General features: G+C 39.3%; 1 protein-coding gene across 8 annotated transcripts in view; it reads left to right on the top strand.

Moving 5' to 3' along the window:
• MAST4 (microtubule associated serine/threonine kinase family member 4) overlaps positions 1–15,010 on the top strand; it is a gene marked incomplete at its 5' end in the record, with an annotated part of 585,767 nt that overhangs the window by 489,991 nt on the left and 80,766 nt on the right. The window lies entirely within an intron of this gene.

Below are 15,010 nucleotides of genomic sequence, written 5' to 3'. Positions count from 1 at the left end.
ATAAATCCCATGTAGATACAGAAAAATATTTTAATTTAAAAAACCCATAAAACTACTAGAAGAAAATATGGTTGCATTTAGAAAATAATTTGGGAGTGGGGAAGGTCTTTCCAAACAAGGTACAAAACCTTGTAAGCCATAAAGGAAAATGGTTGATAAATTTGATTACATAAAATTTTCTCTGCAGATGAGTTACCATAAGCAACATTAAAAGATAAGCACAGGGCTTCCCTGGTGGCGCAGTGGTTGAGAGTCTGCCTGCCGATGCAGGGGACACGGGTTCATGCCCCGGTCTGGGAAGATCCCACATGCCGCGGAGCAGCTGGGCCCGTGAGCCATGGCCGCTGAGCCTGCGCGTCTGGAGCCTGTGCTCCGCAATGGGAGAGGCCACAACAGTGTGAGGCCCGCATACCACGCAAAAAAAAAAAAAAAAAAAAAAAAAGATAAGCACAAATGGGAGAAACATCTTCAATGTATTGACAGAATTGCCTCATTGTAGAAAAAAACAAAAAACAAATTAATTTCAAAAAAAGACTAACATTCAGAGGAGTAAAGTATGAAGCAGGTGGTTAGTACAAAAAAGAACAAATGGTCAGTTAACATTTTAAAAGAGGCTCAGTTTCACTCATCCTAAAGAAATGCATATCAAAACAATATAATTAAAAGAAAAACAATATGATACCACCAAATATGAAAATATTCTGTGTTGGCAAGAATAAGGGGAGATGGTGTTCCATATGCCACTAGTGACAGTGTAAATTAGGGTAGTGTCTTTGGAGAGCAATTTAGTTATATGCACCAAAGTGAAAAGTGAACTCCCTTTTTTTTCTTCTTAAACATCTTTATTGGAGTATAATTGCTTTACAATGGTATGTTAGTTTCTGCTTTATAACAAAGTGAATTAGCTATACATATACATATGTTCCCATATCTCTTCCCTCTTGTGTCTACCTCCCACCCTCCCTATCCCACCCCTCTAGGTGGTCACAAAGCACTGAGCTGATCTCCCTGTGCTATGCGGCTGCTTCCCACTAGCTATCTGTTTTACATTTGGTAGTATATGTTATTAATCCATGCCACTCTCTCACTTCGTCCCAGCTTACCCTTCCCCCTCCCTATGTCCTCAAGTCCATTCTCTACACCTGCGTCTTTATTCCTGTCCTGCCCCTAGGTTCTTCATAACCATTTTTATTTATTTTTATTTATTTTTAGATTCCATATATCTGTGTTAGCATATGGTATTTGTTTTTATCTTTCTGACTTACTTCACTCTGTATGACAGACTCTAGGTCCATCCACCTCACTACAAATAACTCAATTTCATTTTTTATGGCTGAGTAATATTCCATTCTATATATGTGCCACATCATCTTTATCCATTCATCTGTTGATGGACACTTAGGTTGCTTCCATGTCCTGGCTATTGTAAATAGGGCTGCAATGAACATTATGGTACATGACTCTTTTTTAATTATGGTTTTCTCAGGGTATATGCCCAGTAGTGGGATTGCTGGGTCATATGGTAGTTCTATTTTTAGTTTTTTAAGGAACCTCCATACTGTTCTCCATAGTGGCTGTATCAGTTTACATTCCCACCAACAGTGCAAGAGGATTCCCTTTTCTTCACACCCTCTCCAGCATTTATTGTTTGTAGATTTTTTGATGATGGCCATTCTGACTGGTGTGAGGTGATACCTCATTGTAGTTTTGATTTGCATTTCTCTAATGATTAGTGATGTTGAGCATCCTTTCATGTGTTTGTTGGAAATCTGTATATCTTCTTTGGTGAAATATCTATTTAGGTCTTCTGCCCATTTTAGGAGTGGGTTGTTTTTTTGATATTGAGCTACATGAGCTGTTTATAAATTTTGGAGATTAATCCTTTGTCAGTTGCTTCATTTGCAAATATTTTCTCCCATTCTGAGGGTTGTCTTTTTGTCTTGTTTATGGTTTCCTTTGCTGTGCAAAAGCTTTTAAGTTTCATTAGGTCCCATTTGTTTATTTTTGTTTTTATTTCCATTTCTCTAGCAGGTGGGTCAAAAAGAATCTTGCTGTGATTTATGTCATAGAGTGTTCTGCCTATGTTTTCCTCTAAGAGTTTTATAGTGTCTGGCCTTACATTTAGATCTTTAATGCATTTTGAGCTTATTTTTGTGTATGGTGTTAGGGAGTGTTCTAATTTCATTCTTTTACATGTAGCTGTCCAGTTTTCCCAGCACCACTTATTGAAGAGGCTGTCTTTTCTTCATTGTATATTCTTGCCTCCTTTATCAAAAATAATGTGACCATATTTGTGTGGGCTTATCTCTGGGCTTTCTATCCTGTTCCATTGATGTATATTTCTGTTTTTGTGCCAGTACCATACTGTCTTGATTACTGCAGCTTTGTAGTATAGTCTGAAGTCAGGGAGCTTGATTCCTCCAGCTCCTTTTTTCTTTCTCAAGATTGCTTTGGCTATTTGGGGTCTTTTGTGTTTCCATACAAATTTTGAAATTTTTTGTTCTAGTTCTGTGAAAATGCTGTTGGTAGTTTGATAGGGATTGCACTGAATCTGTAGATTGCTTTGGGTAGTACAGTCATTTTCACAATGTTGATTCTTCCAATCCAAGAACTTGGAATATCTCTCCATCTGTTTGTATCATCTTTAATTTCCTTCCTTCATCAGTGTCTTATAGTTTTCTACATACAGGTCTTTTGTCTCCTTAGGTAAGTTTATTCCTAGGTATTTTTTTCTTTTTGTGGCAGTGGTAAATAGGAGTGTTTCCTTAATTTTTCTTTCATATTTTTCATCATTAGTGTATAGGAATGCAAGAGATTTCTGAACTCACTTTTGGGGCCAGTAGTTCTGCTTCCAGGAATTTAGCTCTTGGATATAATCACTTAAATATTCAGAAGATATTCATTGGATAATCAAAGCACTGAAATCAGTCTAAATATCCATTAACAGAAGCCTGAGTAAATTATGGTACAAGACATATTGGAATTTTATTTGATTCTAAAGATGACAGAGGTTTATTTACATGAACTGATATAGAAAGTTGTAGCTAGATTATTAACAAAAAACAGCAATTATAGAATATATATATAAATAGTTGACAGGGGTTACAGGTACCCGCCCTCTGCGCAGTTGAAAATCTCAGTATAACTTTGAGTCGTCCCTCTGTACCTGAGGTTCCTCTGATTCACAATTCCTCTGTATTCACAGTCCATATCCGCACATTCAGTCAACTCTGAACACATGTGGTACTATAGGATTTACTATTGAAAAAATCTGCATATATGTGGACCCGCACACTTCAAATCTGTGTTGTTCAAGGGTCAACTGTATATATAAGTGTGTGTGTATGTATAAATATATATATATATGGTATGGTATTATTTGGGGAATTTTTAAATATACCTAATATATACTTATATATCTACATGTATTTCTAGATAAATCCATACATCTGAAGAGTAGAACTCGGGGTGGGGAAGCAGCATGTGGCCCATAACTTGTTGTGGTGCCTGGCCCATAATGAGTTCATATTAAGTATTTGAATGAATCAGTGAATGAGAGTCAGAGGCTAGGAGAGATTTTCAGTCTTTATTTTATACCTCCTTGAACTATTTGAATTTTTTTTCAACGTATATAATTGCTTTTGTAATAAAATTAAGACGTAAAATTGTGCTGTTCACTTTTGAGACTCTGTCCCTTTGTTTTTTCAGTTTCCTCTGCTTCAAAGGGCTCCTTTCCTTTCAGTTACCACCTTCCTTCAGGGTTCAGATGAAAGGTTGGCTCTCTGCAGCCATCCATTCTCCTGTCTTCTGAATTTGTGGCTTCCTCACTTTATGTATACATATCACCATGAGTGCAGTATCCCATTATGTTCTGTTGGATCTTTCTTTCCTGCCTGGTGGGTGAGAGCATTGTCAGAGATGGTGTGATTCATCTAACTTCCTCCAAAGGCTACTAAGGGTCTGCCACATTGTAGCCAAAAAGGAGGGAAATACGGCAGGGCTTTCCTGTCCAACTGCTAAGCACTGGTCTGCATTACATTCACACTGACCTGACACCCAAAGTGATTGTTTATTTTTGACCCTTTGAGTGTTCTCAGGATACAGAGCTCTAGCTTAAACAGTCTCCAGAATGACAGTATTCCATTTCATCCAGCATCACTGCCAACATCACTTGAAGGAAACCCCCCCATATCAATTACCTTTGGGCCTCCCTGGTGGCGCAGTGGTTGAGAGTCCGCCTGCCGATGCAGGGGATACGGGTTCGTGCCCCGGTCTGGGAGGATCCCATATGCCGCGGAGCGGCTGGGCCCGTGAGCCATGGCCGCTGGGCCTGCGCATCCGGAGCCTGTGCTCCGCAACGGGGGAGGCCACAACAGTGAGAGGCCCGCATACCGCAAAAAAAAAAAAAAAAAAAAAAAAAAAAAAATTACCTTTGACTTAATAGGTCTAGCAAGGTACCCAGCATATATCGACTCTCCCCCAAGCTTTATTGAGATATTAATGACATATAACATATAAGTTTAAGGAATATGACATGTTGATTTGATACATGTATGTGTTATGAAATCATTACCACAATAAGGTTAGTTAACTTCTACATCCCCTCACATAATTATGATTTTTGTGTGTATGGTGTTAACATTAAACATTGACTCTCTTAACAACTTTTAATATATAATACAGTACTGTTAATTATAGTCCCTATACTATATGTTAAATCCCCAGAACTTATTCATCTAATAACTAGAAATTTGTACCCTTTAACAATCTCCTCATTTCTCCCACCCCAAGTAACTGGCAACCAGATTTCTACTCTCTATTTCTGAGTTTCAGATTTTTAGACTCCACATATAAGTGAGAACATACAGTATTTGTCTTTCTCTGTCTTATTTCACTAAGCATAATGCCATTAAGGTCCATCCATGTTGTCACAATAGGCAAGATCTTTTTTTAATGAACAAATACATTCCACTGTGTGTGTGTGTGTGTGTGTGTGTACCCTTTCATCCGTCAAGGGACACTTAGGTGATTACCATGTCTTGGCTGTTATAAATAATGTTGCAGTGAACGTGGGAGTGCAGATGTCTTTTTGAGATAGGGATGCCATTTTCTTCAGATAAATGCGCAGAAGTGGAATTGCTGGACCATAGTAGTTTCATTGTTAATTTTTTGAGGAGACTCTATAGTGTCTGCACCAGTTTACATTCCCAAAAACAGTGAACCAGGTTCTCTTTTCTCCATATCTTCACTGTTTGTTATCTCTTGTTTTTTTGATAATAGCCATTCTGACAGTTGTGATGTGAAATCTCATTGTGGTTTTGATTTGCATTTCCCTGATGCCTAGTGATGGTGAGCACCTTTTCATGTACCCGTTGGCCATTTGTATATCTTCTTTGAGAAAGTGTCTATTCGAGTTATTTGCCCATTTTTTTAAAAATTATTAATTAATTTATTTATTTATGGCTGTGTTGGGTCTTTGTTTCTGTGCGAGGGCTTTCTCTGGTTGCGGCAAGTGGGGGCCACTCTTCATCGCGGTGCGCGGGCCTCTCACTATCGCGGCCTCTCTTGTTGAGGAGCACAGGCTCCAGACGCGCAGGCTCAGTAGTTGTGGCTCACGGGCCTAGTTGCTCCGTGGCATGTGGGATCTTCCCAGACCAGGGCTCGAACCCGTGTCCCCTGCATTGGCAGGCGGACTCTCAACCACTGCACCACCAGGGAAGCCCCTATTTGCCCATTTTTAATCAGATTGTTTGGTTTTTTGCTATTGAATTGTATTATTTTTTTGGATATCAGTCCCTTGTCAGAGACATGGTTTGCATATATTTTCTCTTGTTCAGTAGGTTGTGTTTTCATTTCAATGATTGTTTCTTTTTTTTTTAATTTGTTTTATTTATTTTTGGCTGCCTTGGGTCTTCGTTGCTGTGCGGGGACGTTCTCTAGTTGTGGTGAGTGGGGGCTACTCTTCTTTGTCGTGCGTGGGCTTCTCATTGCAGTGGCTTCTCTTGTTGCGGAACACAGGCTCTAGGGGCACAGGCTTCAGTAGTTGCAGCACATGGGCTCAGTAGTTGTGGCTCACGGGTTCTAGAGCACAGGTGAATAGTTGTGGCACACAGGCTTAGTTGCTCCACCACATGTGGGATCTTCCCGGACCACAGATCGAACCCGTGTCTCCTGCATTGGCAGGCTGATTCTTAACCACTGTGCCACCAGGGAAACCCTGATTGTTTCTTTTGCTGCATAGAAGCTTTTTAATTTGATGTAGTCCCATTTGTTTATTTTTGCTTTTGTTGTTTGCCCTTTTGCTGTCATATCCAAAAAATTGTTTCCAAAACCAATGTCAAGGAGTTTTTTTTTTAAGTTTTTATATATATATATAAATGTATTTATTTTATTTATTTATTTTTGGCTGCATTGGGTCTTCATTGCTGAGCGCGGGCTTTCTCTAGTTGCGGCAAGCGGAGGCTACTCTTCGTTGGGGTGCATGAGGTTCTCTTCGTTGCAGTGCCTGGGCTTCTCATTGCAGTGGCTTCTCTTGTTACGGAGCATGGGCTCTAGGCGCGCAGGCTTCAGTAGTTGTGACGCATGAGCTTAGTTGCTCTGTGGCATGTGGGATCTTCCTCAACCAGGGCTTGAACGTGTGTGCCCTGCATTGGCAGGTGGATTCTTAACCACTGTACCACCAGGGAAGCCCAAGAAGTCTTTTCTCTGTTTCCTTCTAGTAGTTTTATAGTATCAGGTCTTATATTGAGTAAGATAAATAAATATTTATTAAATGATTTAATATGCCAAATTATGTACCTGCTATGTACCTAATTTTTCATTCAGAGGACCTTGAGGACCCTATTGTGCTTTCTAAGAGAGTAATTACAACTTGTTTCCCTACCTCAATACAGCCCAACATACCTGAAGGGTTCAACACGTTATAATTAATATCTGTGGCTCCTTAGGGTAGTGATTCTCTGAAGGTTGATATTTGTGTATCCAGCATCTCAGGGTTGCATGTGGTTTGAAACAAGCTCCCCTCACCCCACCCATCAGTTGCTTAGGATTGTATGCTAAAATATGGATACATGTATAGACTATAAATAGAATAAGGCCCTGAATGGACACATCCCTATCATGGATAAGGGCAAATCATGCTTTCTGCAAGGAGGAATGATTAGGATAATTAGAATGATTTTAGTTTTGCTTCTGATAATCACTGGTTGAATTGAGCTCCCCATGCCTTGATTTTAACGTTTCTAATAATTTTACATGTTCTGATATTACCTGGGCCAAATATTAGGCGTCTGCTTATTTAAAAAATGAAAGAATGAGATGTACAGTTTTAAGGCAAATATCTCGTTCATATACTGTTAGATACTGATTATAACGATAGCTGGTGTTTCAGCTTTGAGCAATCAAATGATTAAAGTTGATAGTAAAAGTATAAACAGGGTTATGGTTTATGAGTGTTTTCTTCCCTATGATTTCCTTATACAGAGACTTCTAATCTTAACTCAGGAACATAGGAATGATACACAGCTTAGCTTGGGGGATGTTCCTGTTTTAGAGGAAAGGAGAAATTGTGGAAGTAATTGAGTTTAGAGGAGAATAGCAATAGGACTCGGGTAGAAGAAGTGTAATTAACTTACTTGATTAACCTAAGAGGACACCTGCAGGCAGGTGGGATTACTGGAGTGTTGACATGGTGGGATACTATTTGTTTGGGTTGATGGAGAAGGAATTTCCAGTCTTAGTCCTGTTTTGAGACTATTTGGAGGTCAGAGTGAAGTAAATGTATAAAAGGGAGATTGAATTAGTATAGCTGAGACAAGAAGGCAGGGAAGTTGAGTTATAGAAGGAAAGGGGGGGAGTGTAAAAAATCCAAAACTTCCTGGTTGAGAACTCTAAATGGCTAATGAAGTCTTGGGCATGATTTATGGAGTACAAGGAAATTCTAAGGCCGTAGTTCTCAGCCCTGGCAGCTGACTAGAGTCACTTCATTTAAAAGGGGTAGACTAGGGCCTGGCATCAGCATTTTTAAAGCTTCCCAAGTAATCCACCTGTGCACCTCATATTGAGAACTGTTTATTGATCTAAGGGTATGGAAGAGGAGAGTGGGAGAAAAATATTAGAGGAGAGTCTCGGGGCCAGGGAATTTCTAAGATCTTGTATAGAATGGTTTATGGGAACTGAAAGTCAGCATTCTGATTTATTAGATACTTGGCACATTACATATTATTTTATTACGAAACAATAGAACTGACTGTCTTCAATTCTTTAACTCTCAAGATATTTCTGGAGTTAGAAACCGAACGTAATTAACTGTTAAAAAAATATGTAACACGTATTTTGCTTCTTTCAGATGGAATGAATGCCTTTGTATCAAAAGCCAAAGGAACATTTACCATTTTGTTAAGTAGGACCACCTTAAATTTAGTAGTTATATTTTTAAGGGGAGCTGAAAGGAGGAGATTTATAAAAGAGAATACATTCAGATTACTTTTAGCAAGTTATATGGATGTGCAACATTTCATTTAAATACTGCCTCTTTGACTAGAAATTACTCAGCAACTGAAGCAAACAGTCTGAGAGGAACCAATTTCCTGATATTGTCCACCCCTCTTCTAGGTAAAAATGGAAATTCTTTGTATCTAATTACGTTAAAGAATTGAAATCCCTTCATGTAAGATAGAAAAAAAAATATGCACACCTTAGATTACATTCTTTAACTCAGTCTTTTATCCACATTCAGAGACTAATTAATTATCTAAGATTAATAGAATGCATCACATTTCATAAAACTGCATGAAACTTAGGAATATCCGTTACAGTAGCTATGTTCTTACCTCCCCTACCTTGACTTTACAGACGCTTCTCAGTAACTTTAGACAAAGGCTAAAAGTAATCTCTTCTCTATTGCTGGGAAGATGAATTACTGTAGATGGGAGGAAAACATACAACTAAAAATCAACTTTCTTCATCACTCTTGACGTTCACCAGTCCTTACTTGGGATCACCTTGAGATATGACATCAATTCAGAGTAATAAGGAGGGGTCAATGAAAAGCTAAAACATTCCCGAGAACCCATTATAACACATCTCCAAGAGATTCGTGTCAATGACACAGCATTTCAAATATACTACACAAATTTCAGAGGAATGGCTTCATGAAATGGAGGCAATAGGCATCTGTGAGAGTCTTATGACTTAGAAATTGACCTGTTATTGGGTATCTCTCTCACTCCCTACATGTTTTCCACCCTATAAGCTTATCAGTCATTCCTTAGAAAGCAGGGTGTGTCCATTTTTTAAGTGTCTGTTGTGACTTAGTACATTCTCTGTGTGGTATCATCATTGAGAGTTTGTTTTTAGTGAGTAATTTCGACACATTTAAGGGCTTTGATCTAAGAAAATTTCTTTTTCACATGAATAAGGATCCAGAATTGGTTTCACAAGAGAAGTCTAGAGTTGGTAATGTACAGATCTTCTATCAGTAGATTTTTAGCTCTTTGGGTCTTGTTTACCTATTTAATCTATTCTAGCAGGTAACTCAAAGCTCTGTATATAAAAAGAACTTAATACATAATTGATGAATTAGAAAAAAATACATTTCTAGTTTACTGTGTTACAGGGACTAGCTTAGGCACTGAGAATTCAAAATACGCTTTTTGTGTGTCTACACGTATAACCAAAATTTATCCCTCACTAGCATTTAGAATTATGTTAGTGAGAAGAAGAGAGAAATGAATTACAGTATACCTGTCATTACACTTCATTCTGTTTTACCAATGATGACATGATATAGAATGATTGAAATTATCATTCCTCAAACTTCACTAGTTAGCCTATAGAATTTTCCTTCTCTGCAAACTTTTAACTAGCACTGTTTTCTAGTTTGGCTATATCAAACAGATCAGGGCTATTAAATCTGTTAGGTACTGAATAATGTGAGCTGGAAAAATGTTATTTGCTCTCAAGTACAATAAAAAACTATAATAGAACTTTCAGTGTTTAACTGAGTAATATAAATGCTACATCTAAGAAGTGTAACATTGTTACATGTGATTGCATATAATATGGAACATTTTAATATATTTAAAATTATTTGAGGTGGTGCCTCCGTAAATAAAAGAGCATAAATCCCACCCAGATTTTCAGGGGCTTTTTGCATTTTTTTAATTAAGTATAGTTGATTTACAAGATTGTGTTTCAGGCATATGGCATAGTGCTTTGGGTTTTTTGTTTGTTTGCTTGTTTGTTTTTACAGATTGTATTCCATTATAGGTTATTACAAGATACTGGGTATAATTCTCTGTTATACAGTAAATCCTTTGTTACTTATCTATTTTACATATAGTAGTTTGTATCTGTTAATCACATACACCAAATTTGTCCCTCCTCCCCTACCTCTCCCCTTTGGTAACCATAAGTTTGTCTTGTATATCTGTGAGTCTGTTTTGTTTCGTATATAGATTCATTTGTATTACCACTTATATGTGGATTCTAAAAAGTATCATATAGTATTTGTCTGACTTACTTCACTCAGCATAATACCCTCCAGGTCCATCCATGTTGTTGCAAATGGCAATATTTTGCTCTTTCCCCCATACTTCCACTCAGTCCAGTTTTTCAGTAAATCCTGTTGCCTCTACAACCAGAACATACCTGAGATCTACTCCCATCCTGTCCAAACCACCATCATCTCATACCTTGTCTATGCTGGTAGCCTCCTGACTGATCTCCCTGCTTCCTCCATGTGTGCCTGCTTAGAGCCCATTGGCCACAGAACAGCTAGAGGGCTCTTTCTAAAATGCAAATCAAATCACACCATTTATATATTGATAAATATTTGTTGAATGAATTAATCAGATGACAGTGAGTAGTGGTATTGGGTAAGAAGGATCAATATGGCAGGGATGAGAAAACCAAAAGAGGTTCAGAGGGGCCAGATTTTAAGAAAGGCTTGATTTATTGTGCATAATTCTCTTTACTTGAAAACCCAGGCATAAAACTCTATTTATTGGCCTGCTGTGAACACTTCACAGCTTACCCTGAGAGAATGCCACCGAAGGCCGATCAAGGTTTCTCTCTGTCCACTCAGAGTCTAAACAGCTGCCCAGGTTTAATTAATATTCTGCAGTTTTATCTGGAGAGGAGCCAGTTTCTGAGACAGCTAATGAAAGGAGGATTTCTAACTCTTCTCTGGCGTCCGCTGGATCTGGTAGACTTAAAGTTCTCACATGAAATTGACATGTTGTTTTTCAAAGTCCACTCAGCTTGAGGTCCCTGCATAACTGTTCCATTGCCCCCTTTATCTGCTGCCATAACATCTTGTGAGGGGGTCCTAGGTTTGGTCCTGTGAAGTTTGGACTTAAGGTTTTTCAGCAGTGTCAATTCGTCGCTGAGAATCTCCTGCAGAACAATTAAGAAACACAGCGCTGGTTATTATGGTGTAAAAAAGTCACAACGAATTTAAGCCGATCACCAGGTAATGACAAGGATTCAAGTGAGGGCTTACTCTTTTGATCTACCAGGAGTTTCAAATGGCAATTATCATTAATTCTTGGATCCCTCAAGTCCTGATAGAAAATCAAGGCAACCAGAAACTATCATTTTGTGAACAGACAGCTATTAAAAGCACATTAATAATCTATAGTGGGTATAGCATATGCCTTCCAAAAAGATTTGCAGCTTGTTTCTCTGTGGTAAAGACACAGGACTTCTCCAACCTAATTACAAAGCAATCAAACAATTTAATTAATCTGGAAATCACTTTCTTAACAATAACTGCCTCTAATATGAGGCACCCTGTGTAGCTCCGTTAGGTAAAGTACTATTTTGATGTGTTGCCTGTGTATTAGCAACGCTAGTTGCCCCTAGGGATCCTGGAGTTAATTACCTATTCAATGCCTGACCACTACTAAGGTTTCCTTTACCAGGTCAGAAACAGTAGTCTATAAAGTGTCATGGCACTCAAACATCCAAGAGCCAGCAAATCCCCGGGAACAGCTGGATTTGTGTTATAAGCAAGTGTTGCACATATGGGCAGAGAATTAACTGGCACCAGTTTTCGTTTGAGAGTCTCTCAGGTATTGCTTTGCAGATGGGTGGATGAATTCAGAGAGCAGTGCTGTGAGCAGTGAAGGTCAAGTATAGGACTCTGGTTTCAATCCATCTTACTTTCTTGTCCTGGGGAAGTGCTGTGCGTGTCCACAACAGTCTGGTCCTCATCTCTAAGTTAAGACTATATAAGGTGTGCTTTATAATTCAATCTGTTCTAAATTAGTGTTGTTTTGTATAACAAAATAGTACCCCTGGGCTTCCCTGGTGGCGCAGTGGTTGAGGGTCCGCCTGCCGATGCAGGGGACGCGTGTTCGTGCCCCGGTCCGGGAAGATCCCACATGCTGCAGAGCGGCTGGGCCTGTGAGCCATGGCCGCTGAGCCTGCACGTCCGGAGCCTGTGGTCCGCAACGGGAGAGGCCACAGCAGTGAGAGGCCCGCGTACCACAAAAAAAAAAAAAAAAAAAAAAATAGTACCCCTAAGACTTAAGAGACAACATAGAAATCAATTTTTATTTCAAATAAGAACAAAGACCTCAAAGATTGACTTCTGCCTATTTAATCTGCTAATCTTCTAATTTCTCCCTAAGGAAAATAGAGGAATTTTCTGTAACAAATGACAAAAATGTCTAGAATACTCATCTACCCTTTTTTTCTACTATTACTACCGCCCCATTTCTCTCTAAAAGTTCCCTGTTAATGGGACAGTCTACTCATATTGGAAGCCTCAGCCACTTTTAGTCTGTAATCTTTTTCATGACTTATTTCTAATCCATCACCAATTACCCTTGGTTTGCTCACCAGAATATCCTTTCTATTGGCTTTCCACGTCCTAATCTAGCTCCTTCTCCTCGGCAGCACATCTGTCCACTCGGCATACTCATGCCAGCTTAAAATCTCTTAGCATCTCTCTTGCATCCAAACATCTAAGGCCTTCCACCAGGTAGTACCAATGCATGTAGTTCCCAGCTCATTGGCTTTACCAGTCTGAATTCCCTGCTTGTAGACAGCCCGTCTCCACTGCATTGCCCCGCTGTGTTTGGGTTGATTCTGTCCCCTTCCTGAAGTCCTTCCATTCCTTCTCTTTATCTCTACCTTGCTGAACTGACCTCAAGTTAAGCTATAGTCTCTCATCCTTGAGGAATTATCAGTCTAGTTCATGCCACCTTCATTTTCTCCAATATCCCGTTGCACTTAAGAGCCTTTGTGATAATGCCTGGGCGCATATTTGCATTTCAACTAGCTCTTCAGTCGGACATGAAACAAGAAGAACGATCTGTGGTTAGTAAGATAATAGGAATGGCTCTATAGCTTGGAGTTGAGGAACATTGTCAGTGGAAGTGCCTGGAAAGGCAGCATGGAATAGGAAGGCAAAACCCGAAGATGAGAAATGGTTAATGGTAGCCCTGGATTCTTTGTTTGTTTGTTTGTTTGTTTGTTTAAGAGCAGAGTTAAATTAACCTACCTCTGTATCTCCATCTCTGCCCATTCATCCTCAAAGTGATGGTCCGCCATGTATTATAAGACGTTACATAGCTTCCTGGGGGACCACTCCTTAAAATCTCTAAAAGTGAAAAGGTTTTTAAGATAATTCCTTGTCTCTCCCTCCTTCAGAGTCTTAAAAACATTTAATAAGCTCTCTCTAGTTGTTCTGGTTGATCTCATATAACCTCCAGATATAGTGTTCTCTTTACAAAGAACACAGGGCTAAGAATTTGGTGCCAAGTTTCACTGGCCTTATTATTTATTCTCAGTGAATAGGGTAGCAGGGATTGTTCTCAGAATGCCTTGGCTTCAATCAATTGTTTTGTTTCTCCTCATAATTTACTGGTAGTTTGCTCTGTGTGGGGTGTGAGCAGAGCGAACTTTTTTTCCCAAATAAAAACAAAATCGACATGGAGATTTCTGGCATTTGATTTGTTTCCCTTTAGAAACAAGATTTCTAGCCATCTTGAAATCAAGACCTTTTAAGGAATATGAAGAGTGATGCACAAACTAAATTGGGGGGGACAGGGGGAATGAAGGCTGTTGGGAAAAGTTCAAAGAACTTAATTTAGCTGTGTAGATAAATGGACAAAAAGAGTCCTGGATTACTGGATGGCAAATGCAGAATCCATTTCTCCAGGGGCCCAAGGAACAATAGATGCAAAGGCCTGATAAATTTCATTGCTGCAGGGGGAAAATGCTTCTTGATTCTCTATCCATAAAGAAATGGGCTTTTCAGCGCTTCCCAGTTAAATGGCTTTACTTGTGCTGTCTGTCATAAACTTAATGGCATCTGTTGATGCCATCACTATAAAATCTGCAACTTTAATTGAAAAATTTCGGTAGAGGTGTAGCCAGTCCAGAAGTCCTGAAATTATCCACTTTAATGCATTAATCTATTCTTTTTGCGCACAGGTAATACATTGTTTACCTTTATAGCTAGGTACTGACTTGAAGGTGCCGCCTTGTATTCCTTACCCATAATTACAATTGTCACTTCCGGTAAGAAATCAGTAATGTGGCAACTGGCTTGTTGTTAAGGATTCAACATGTCTTCCTGATTTATTTTCTGTGTTTCAAGAACATACAGGATTAGTTTGCTGCCTTTCCTAACCTCCTTATTTACACCAGCTACAGTCCCATTCGGTCCTCAGGAAATTCTGCCAACCTAATTAAACATGCAGAGGGAAGCAGGGTGGTCTGGAGTGCCCTGAACCTCCCCTCACCTGCTGCCTGCCAAGCTTTCTCAGTGATCAGTAGCAGGTTACATGTTCTGATGGGGAAAGTAGCAAGTCCCCCAGGAGCTTCCACCTTACAGTGAGCAACCCGTGCTCCACCTGCCTCCAGAGGACTTGGGGAAGACACCCTCTGCCAGCCTCTGTATGACTGTGGCTGCTTTTTTTTTTTTTTTTTTTTTTTTTTTGCGGTACACGGGCCTCTTACTACTGTGGCCTCTCCCATTGCGGAGCACAGGCTCCGG

This window comes from Mesoplodon mirus (assembly GCF_964341445.2).
Source record: "Mesoplodon mirus genome assembly, chromosome: 5".
Classification (NCBI taxonomy): domain Eukaryota; kingdom Metazoa; phylum Chordata; class Mammalia; order Artiodactyla; family Ziphiidae; genus Mesoplodon; species Mesoplodon mirus.
The sequence above is the reverse complement of the archived record's forward strand: the minus strand, read 5'-3'. Positions and strand labels throughout refer to the sequence as shown.